The sequence below is a fragment of the Osmerus mordax genome, chromosome 7, assembly GCF_038355195.1.
Source record: "Osmerus mordax isolate fOsmMor3 chromosome 7, fOsmMor3.pri, whole genome shotgun sequence".
Classification (NCBI taxonomy): Eukaryota; Metazoa; Chordata; class Actinopteri; order Osmeriformes; family Osmeridae; genus Osmerus; species Osmerus mordax.
The window spans coordinates 15,343,256-15,351,998 of record NC_090056.1 but is presented as its reverse complement, the minus strand read 5'-3'; the positions used below and the strand labels follow the sequence as shown (position 1 = coordinate 15,351,998).

The window sequence follows — 8,743 nt, the reverse complement described above, 5'->3', positions numbered from 1 at the left end:
TGGGTTCCCACCTCAATTCATCCCTCTTAGTCAAAAGTCCTGCTGTAAGTTTCCTTTTTCCCCGTAATTGACTAAGAACGGGAATAAGCTGAAAAGGGGTTTGAAAACATAGAAAATGTAAAGATCCTAAAACTATTTTTTGAAGAAACATTTTTGATGAAAGAAAACATTGATTCAAATTATTCAATTGTTTAAATTGATCCAATTATAGTCTGTAGTTTAATGTATATTTGTTGCCTGTCTCTTGGGATGCTTTGGGCCCAACAAACCTTTTCCATGACACATTACTGAATTTTTGTTTGGGTGTTATGTATACAAAACTTTGACATGTCTCTATTTACAGTAGTTATTTCATTTACACAAGACCAGCAGCTTTACTGTATGTAGGTAATGCACGTGACCTGAAATCAATGTGTCAACCTCTACCTTAACCTTTCTGACTCACATTCAAGAGACTTCCCTGCTGAGCCTTGTAAGGTATGAGTTCTCTGGCCAATAGTACTGTACGTCAGCAGAGCTGCCTGTCACACCGGTTCATCTTCTGTTTCTTGTCCTCTGTGGTGAGGCGGTTCCCCCTCAATGGTGAACCCAGGTGAGCCTCACCCTCTTCCAAATACGACGCGGAGGTTTGGAATCTGGTCTGACTGCACTGGAGCATGCTTGGACCAGTGCTGGAATCCTCTACACCAACGACGCTGTAGAAAGTCTGTAAATTCTTATGTGCTGTGATGTCACGCATGCCAACATGGCTGACTTTTCCACTTAAATTCTAAAGAATTTAAATTCTAAAGAATTTAAGTGGGTGTCATTCATTTCCAACAGCCTGTAGCCACGTTTCTGTCAGTGTGGTATGACATATAGATGTTACTTACTAACTTTAACAGATGAAATGGATTACATTTTTAGCTTTCTCGTGTAATCTATTGGACCTTTTAAAGTGAATCGTCAAGTCAACAGTTTGCGTGTGAGACAAAAATTCTTACCAATATGCATAAAAAATAAGAAGGACCCCGTGGGTGAACTTGTTCTACAGTTTTATGGTGCCAACTCTCCCATGACCACACCAAAATGAAAGAATCTACTTAACATTCAATGTTCAAACCCATAAAATCATACAATATATACAAAATATACTATCTAAATTGACCTGTTTCCTGATTTCTTCTACAAAAAGTAGAGGAATCAAATTTATAAAAAGAATTATGCTTTTTGTCCCATGCAGTTGGTCGATATCAATATTTTACAGTGTGTATTATATATATATATCTGTAGTGTTGACTGCTGTACTCAGATACAAAAATACCCATATTATTCTGTATATACAGGTTTATATAAAACATTTGATTATTTACTGATTTATGCCATGCCAATAAAGCTACGGTGAATTCAGAGATTGACATGTACAGTATTTGATTATATTAATGATTAATGTACACCTTATACCTCCATATGTGAGCAGAATGTACATTGTAGACTAACGTAAATGATCTGGTACTCCCAAAGCTGTAAACCACAACACTGACCAGTCTGTTAGAAGCTGCGCTAGAGTGGAACACAATGAAGGCTTGGCTGATGGGGGGACCTCATGGGTAAATTGAGGCCTTTAAAAGGAGCACTGTTCACCTGTAACCTGATCTGCACCTGACTGGGGCCAGGCATTCCATTCTGCCCAGTGAAGAGCCCCAGGAACACAATGACCAGGCGAACCTATACGACAGGCCAAGTCAGACCTTGATTCTGCTGCAGCATGAATGTTCAACCGTCTGATTGGGAATGTACAATAAATGGACAGGATCAATAAATAAAAGGCAAAGTGTATTTATATTGTTTTTATTGCATGTTTGTTTGATGTTTGCATGTTACATAAAGTCACAGTGAAATTGCATTCATTACATTTGGTAAGCATTCAAAGATTTCGTTTTTTAAGTGAAGAATTGAACAAGAAAAGACAAAACCGGGAAAAAGGCCCAAAACACAGGTGGAATTCAGTTACTAAGACAACACCAAATGAGAGAACACAATTCATGAGGGAACGCATAATAATTTTGAAATATCCCCAAAATAACATGACAATACATTTGATACCTACAATAACAAGCTTTTCATTTCAGGATCTCAAAAGAAGTGCACTAAAACAGTTTTTTTACATATGCGGACAACACTTCAAGGCCACAACACACAGAACACAGCTGAGGAACCCAGCGGATCGTACAGAGCTTACACAAGGTCTGAGAGTTTTACTGGGTTATTATTCTAGCCTTACTATTCTGGATATATGTAAGTGCAACATTATCTGCCAGTGCAAAGTTAACAGTTTCTGGAATTATCTTCATCCCCATAACCGTCATGTCCTGTCATCATCTGTCACTTCATCAAATAAATGTAAATGTCAGCGCTGAGATCGACATCCTGAACACTTCTGCTCAAGAAGGAGAAAGGGAAAAAGAGTGGAAGGTAACGCGCTCTCAATGGACGGCATTACCAGACAGTATTAGACACAGATAATTAGATCTAACCATGTCTGGTAAGACGCCAATCAACAGGCTAAAGAGAACTGAAGAAGATGACCTCTGGCTTTTCACCTGTACACAGAGGAGAGAGAGAGACAGCTCAGGGGGAGGGAATAATGCAGGGAGAGACAGGCTGAAAAAGACACTGCATGTACTGTATGTACTGTACTACTAAACAAACAGACCATGTCTTTATCAAATAGAGGAACACAACCCACATAATCAGTAGTTGAACAAATGTATGAAGTAAACAGCTGGTGGTACAGAAGTTGACGGTTATTTTCCTATAACTAGCCAAGGAGAATTACAATGGTGAAAACATGAGGGGGGGGGGGATCTGTGAAGCTTTTTCCTGTCAGAGCAAATTAAACCTGAACTGAACACCTCATTAAGCATTGCAATGTGAAAAGGGGAAGGGAGAAAGGAAGAGAAAATAAAAAAATATGATAAACACCAAACTATTCCGTGCGTCTATAACAAAGATAAAGGCCCTAAATGGACAAATAGAGGTGTGGTTTCATATTTGCAGGGTAATTCTCCCTCCCTAAACAAACATAAGGTTCGGCTAGGTCCTTGTTTGTTATTTGCCTATGTCTGTGTTGTCTGTTTGAAGGTTTTACAATTTCATTCGGATCAACTTTTCTACCCGAATGCAATAAAAGCTGTGAAGCATTACATTTGGAGGCAGTCTGTTTCAAGGGACCTTGTCATTTACTTTGTTTTTAAGAAATGCATGTTTCAGTTGGTGGATAAATAAAGGATATTTCACTAAAGAGATACCATACACTTTCCAATAACTGTAAACTACATAGATACTATAGAAAGAAGTAATATTTTCTTACAAATTCTTTCCTAGTATGATTGATAGAGCTGAGAAACATTCTTTTCTATAATAAATAGTTGAAGTTGTACAAGGAGTTTTTATGTCGAAGAGTCTCTTTTCAACACGAGCAGCTCAGGTGAGTTTGTAAGTCAGTTACAGGATGTGCCACGCAAGTAAGGGAAGCTGAACCAATCACGATCACACAACAAAAACCACAGTCTGTCTGGGGGAGGGGTTGGGGACAGGACTACTGGTGTGACCGGTAGAACTGCCAACTGACTCGTATTCTTTAACTCGTGTTGGGTGGGGCCAACATAATAAAATGTACAGGGAAGTGATTACAAGCCTGCAACCTGGGTCATAACTGACTGTTTGAATCTTTTAAGTTACCCAGGTAAACGCAACTAGTCATACCACACTACAAGTAGTCATACCACCGTCATTTCTATTTGCTCAAGTATTTTCTGATTGAATGATCTACTGTTGCAAAATATGTAATTGTCTCTTTAACGGCTTCCTGTCTACCAGTGACTGGCACCATTAGGGGATTGTACAAGTTAATCATAATGAAAATCTTTTCTCCATGTTTCCTGGAAGATCATCATGACTCAGCTCTACAGAAAGCGACATTCTTTAAGCCAAAAATATACTCCTACCAGAATCCTAGCCCTATTAACAATGTGATGGATTGATTAATCCCAATCTTTAACTTAGTACCTCCTAAGATCAAAGGAAGTAATCATCATTTAAGGTGCAGCCAGTTGTGTTGAGGTATGTGGGTCACACAGGAAACATCGTTACCAGACAGTGTTAGAACACAGTTGTACAATCCAGCACTGTCAGGTAAGATGGGTCCCAAGTACCATTTCTGACGGAACTGGATTCCACTGCGCAGAAAGGTAGCCAAGATTGATCAACATGGCATATTTAGTTAACTTCAAGCTCATACGTACTTGCAGTTGGCAGATGTATATCATCATCATTACCAGGCAGTATTAGAGAGAGTAAGGAAATCCAATGCTGCCTCGTAAGATGGTGATAATCATCCAAACGTGAATGTGACTTTTGATAAAACGTTGTCAGGACCAAACTAAGTAGGCCGCTAACTCAGACTTCATGGTTCAAAGTTGCTCATGAAAGGGTTGTATTAATCTTCTCATTTACCTAGGAAGGGACATTTGATGTATGAAAGAACACTTGATGAATGTGAACCCTCAGCTACTCAGGGTTGTGTATAAATAAGCCCCTCCCAAAGGTAGCCACTAGGCTTCAGGAACATTCTTCTGTTTAAAAAGATGGGGGGGCTCAACTGTTCACCACTGTTGACAGATTATATGAATGATCTGCCTGACCTGTTAAATAAAGAAAGAAACTCTCCTTTAGTACAGCATGTACATCTAAGACAAAGAAAAAAGTTCATGAATGCGACCTGAAAGTTTCATGAGCATGAATCCCTATGTAGTACAATCCCACTACAACTAATCAAACCAGGTTTTTGCCACCTCAAATTTACAGAAAACAATGTGATCATAAAATTTAAAATGAATGGACTCTAAGAGGAAACAGTAAAATCCCCCCTACGTGCAGTATACTGATCGCAGGGACGCTTATTTCAGTAGGGGCTGTAATTTTGCGTGGCTGTCACAGAAGAGTGGGCCACAGTGGCTGTTAATGATTGCCCAAACCTGTTCTGACTGGTCTGATTCTGTGGCACGGCAAAGCTTGGAGGGCTGATTTTCTCACAATGGATGGCAGTTACTAATTTCAAACACTGGTTCTTTACAAACCAAGCCTGTAATGCCACAATGCCAGAACAACTAGGCCTCAGGGTGTTGTCCCTGATACACGTCATGTCTTGGAAGATGCTAATCAGTTTATCATTACAACACACTGTACCTGCACACATATAGATGTAAGGTCATTTTACATTTTGTCAACTGACATTTTATGAAACCTACCAAAGCATTACGAAAATTTAAGTTCTTTTGAGAAGGGACTTTCTGAGAACCTTCCTACCTTTGTGTTTGTAGTATGATGAAAGGCTGAAGGAATGCTGACCTAAGTCTACAGTGTGTGCAGAAGGTCATTCAGACTGCTCTCGTTTACTGAATAACGTGTGCCATTCACAGGTACACAGTGTGAAAACATCTCATTCTTCAATTTCAAGTGTCATTCAATTGCTAAGTAGGTCGACTTCTGTAAGGTGGCAACACCTTACATACCTGCTGGAACTGGGACTTTTATACTTACTTTCATAAATAGTTTTATACAGTTTTTGTATAGACTATGTATCAGTGAACAGGGACAGTTGTTCCTCTATTTGATACCATACTGTGCTAACGTTTACATTACAACATTTGAATACATTTAAATGCGACAAAATATATTTATCTTTTGTCCTTTAAAATTCAAGATCTATTGAAACAACATTCTAGTTTTTGCTTAACCTGGAACTGGAAACAGTATCAACTTGTAAATTAAACAATATTGAGTTAGCAAATAATAGGTTTGCTATCCTGCCAGTGAGTGAAAAGGAAGACTGTGATGGAGAGGGGGAGGGAGAAAGGGAGAGAGAGACTGAACACGAGAGAGGAAAGCCACGGGAAAGGGAGTGGAGAATGAAAATGGAGAATGCATGCACCTGTAACCTTACCGTTGTGAAAGGGACCCCAAGGAAAGAATGTAACAAAACCAAGTAAGGAGGGAGGGGTAGAAAAAAAGAGAAAAAGATCTTGAATTTCCAGCCAGTGCCTGAGAACTCTTCGTCTTCCTCTCAGTCAGTCAGGCCTCATGAAATGAGAAAGCCAAGCAGACCTGCTCTCCCAGACTCTATTTAGTTAATCATCAGCATTAGAAACCACTGCTGCAGGCCCCTCTGAGGAAGAGAGAGGGAGAGAGAGAGAGAAAGAGAAAGAAAGAAAGAAAGAAAGACAGACAGACAGACAGACAGACAGACAGACAGACAGACAGACAGAAAGATAGAAAGAAAGAAAGAAAGAAAGAAAGAAAGAGAAAAAAAGATTAGGTAAGAATATAAAAGCTTGCAGTGAAGAAAAGAACAATGAAACAACACTATCTGATTTTAACTAAAGACTTTAGCATTACCTGAGCACCTGACATTGGATTTCCTGCCTCTGACGAATACATATCCCATTCCCTAGTTTCTCCTTGTTTAAACTTTGCTTCAGCTTTTCTTCCTTGAGAAGTTAGTTCCTTGTTTTAGCTCAGGTATGAAGTTATTCCATTGTTGTAACTGTGCTTGGTTTCAGTGTGGGTTGACCACTTACGGCTGACCATGCGTTTGACTGAGTTGTAAGTGAGGCACGATCAGGTAACCCTGCCCTCTATGCTGGAATGTGACTCCACTGTGAAATGAACAACCCGACAGGTAAACTGGCCAGGCCCTTAATCAATAGTTGCGGTCTTTGTAGGACAACAATGGCTGCGGAACCCAAAACCTTATTTAAGACTGGACCTTATCTCAACACTCCTTAATTGGGCCTCTGGACTACTAGGCAAAGAGTTAAGTTAGTAAAGCTTCTGTTTGGGATTCTTCATTTTGATTTTTTTATACATGGTATCTAAGTCTTACTTTCTAACACTAAGGTTCAACATTATTAGCCATTTATCCACTAGGTCGAAAAGAGTGTATTACATGACCACAAGGGATATGGTGTTGTGTTTTACTAAAAGGTCATTTTCACTCTATTGAACGGCCTCCTTCCAATTTAGAAATGTTCAGTGAAAAGAACAAGTTTGTAAGTAATTAGTTCTTCAAAGCAGGTTAGTAGTCTTTCGTGAGCCAGCAGTTATAAGATATGGTGCCCCTGGGGACCCCTAAACGATATGGAGTCAACGGAATGCTAACATGCTAAAACAAAATACAAAAAATATTATTAAATCTCATTATACTGTTTGGAATTTAGCACATAATTCTTTCACTTATTAGTGAAATTTTACTGCTAAGCTGTGAAACGCTACACAAGCAAAAAAAATAAAAAACTGCCACCATTTTGTAAAGAGTCAATGTCTTTGATCTGACAGTTCCTGTTGAGGTTCCACTCAAAAAACGCTTTTTAAATATGTAATGTGTGACCTGTATCTATATAAAGCATGTAAGAAGCATGCAGGTGACTTTCAGGTATTCAGGTTATGGATAGAATGGAACAGATCCTCCAATCAAAATCCTCCACCTCATGCTTCTTTCACTGTGCTGTAGTCTACATTTTCCCTCCATTTTATTTCAGCCTACGCAAACTTCCCAAAATGTGCTTATTGGCTTGAGACATTTTTCTAATTTGCCTTAAATTTCCCAAAATGTAATTATTGCCATGATAATCCTCGTAGGACAACTAATAAATGACAACAGCCTTCCGTTTTGTAACCATAAACCTCACAGGCAAGCAAAATGGATGAGCAGACATTTTATGTTTAGCAATATCCACTACACAAAAGCCTTTCATTTTTATCTAATATGTCAGAAAAGATAAGGGTATAGTTTCAAATCTCGCTTTGTAAAAGCCAAAAGAGACATGTAACAACAAGCCTATTGTAGCTATTTCAATGCAATTTTCAAGACATACAGTAAACCAACTAAAAACTATAAAACTTTCATTCAACAGGTACAAAGGAAGTTGTAAGAAAATTAAAGATAGAAATTAAAAGTCAAAAGGTTTAAACCAAATAACTAGCAAACTACCAAAAACTACCATATTTACCAAAGCATTTTTCAATTGGCCGTTGGGAGGTTAAATCTCCTCATACCGTCTAGTTACTTGAACATCTCCACAAACGTAAATCTAATGAGGGAAATAAGCTGCTGTCTTTATGTCCTTTGACACGTTGGGCGGTTTGCCTCTACCTGCCCCAACTGGTCTATCCAGTTTAGGAATGAACGTTCACCCCTATTGTTTCCTCTTTTTCTCTCTATTCAAATTGAACTGGAATCTGATACAGATTATGATATGCCCATCGAAACTACAAGACCAGTAACAGCCCACAAGCGCCAACGGCTTTATACAATACAGTAACTAGGCTGGACTAGCATTCGTTTCCTGGTTATAAAAGTAGAGTATATATATTAAATTATTTTGTTTCAGTCTACCCATATGAGTGCTGAACTGGAAGCAATAATAATATACATTTGCATTATAAAGTTGAATTACATAAAATATTTTTCCAGACTACAAAAGACAAATAAGATATGATGTTGGGGAGTTACCGAGTCCTTCCCAGGTGTGGTCATGGAGCCAGAAACCCAAGACAAGAGACATCATTGTGCGCTGGCTGAGCTGCTTTGAAAGCTAGTCTTCCTCTTCCATTCCTCCCGCTGAAGGACAATCGACCTCCATGACATTCTGCAGAAGAAGTCGTCTCTCCATGGTAGGTGAATCTCAGGCTGGCTCGATGA

General features: G+C 38.9%; 1 long non-coding RNA gene across 2 annotated transcripts; it reads right to left on the bottom strand.

Annotated features, from left to right (window-relative positions):
* Window positions 1–1,814: 1,814 nt before the first annotated feature.
* LOC136946432 (uncharacterized) lies at window positions 1,815–8,743 on the bottom strand. 2 transcript variants are annotated; one of them, XR_010876897.1, is made up of 2 exons: window positions 8,052–8,743; window positions 1,815–2,582 (listed from the first exon to the last, which is right to left on the bottom strand). It is a non-coding gene; the product is annotated as an uncharacterized lncRNA (long non-coding RNA). The 2 variants fall into 2 exon arrangements; XR_010876898.1 differs by having other exon boundaries at window positions 8,555–8,743.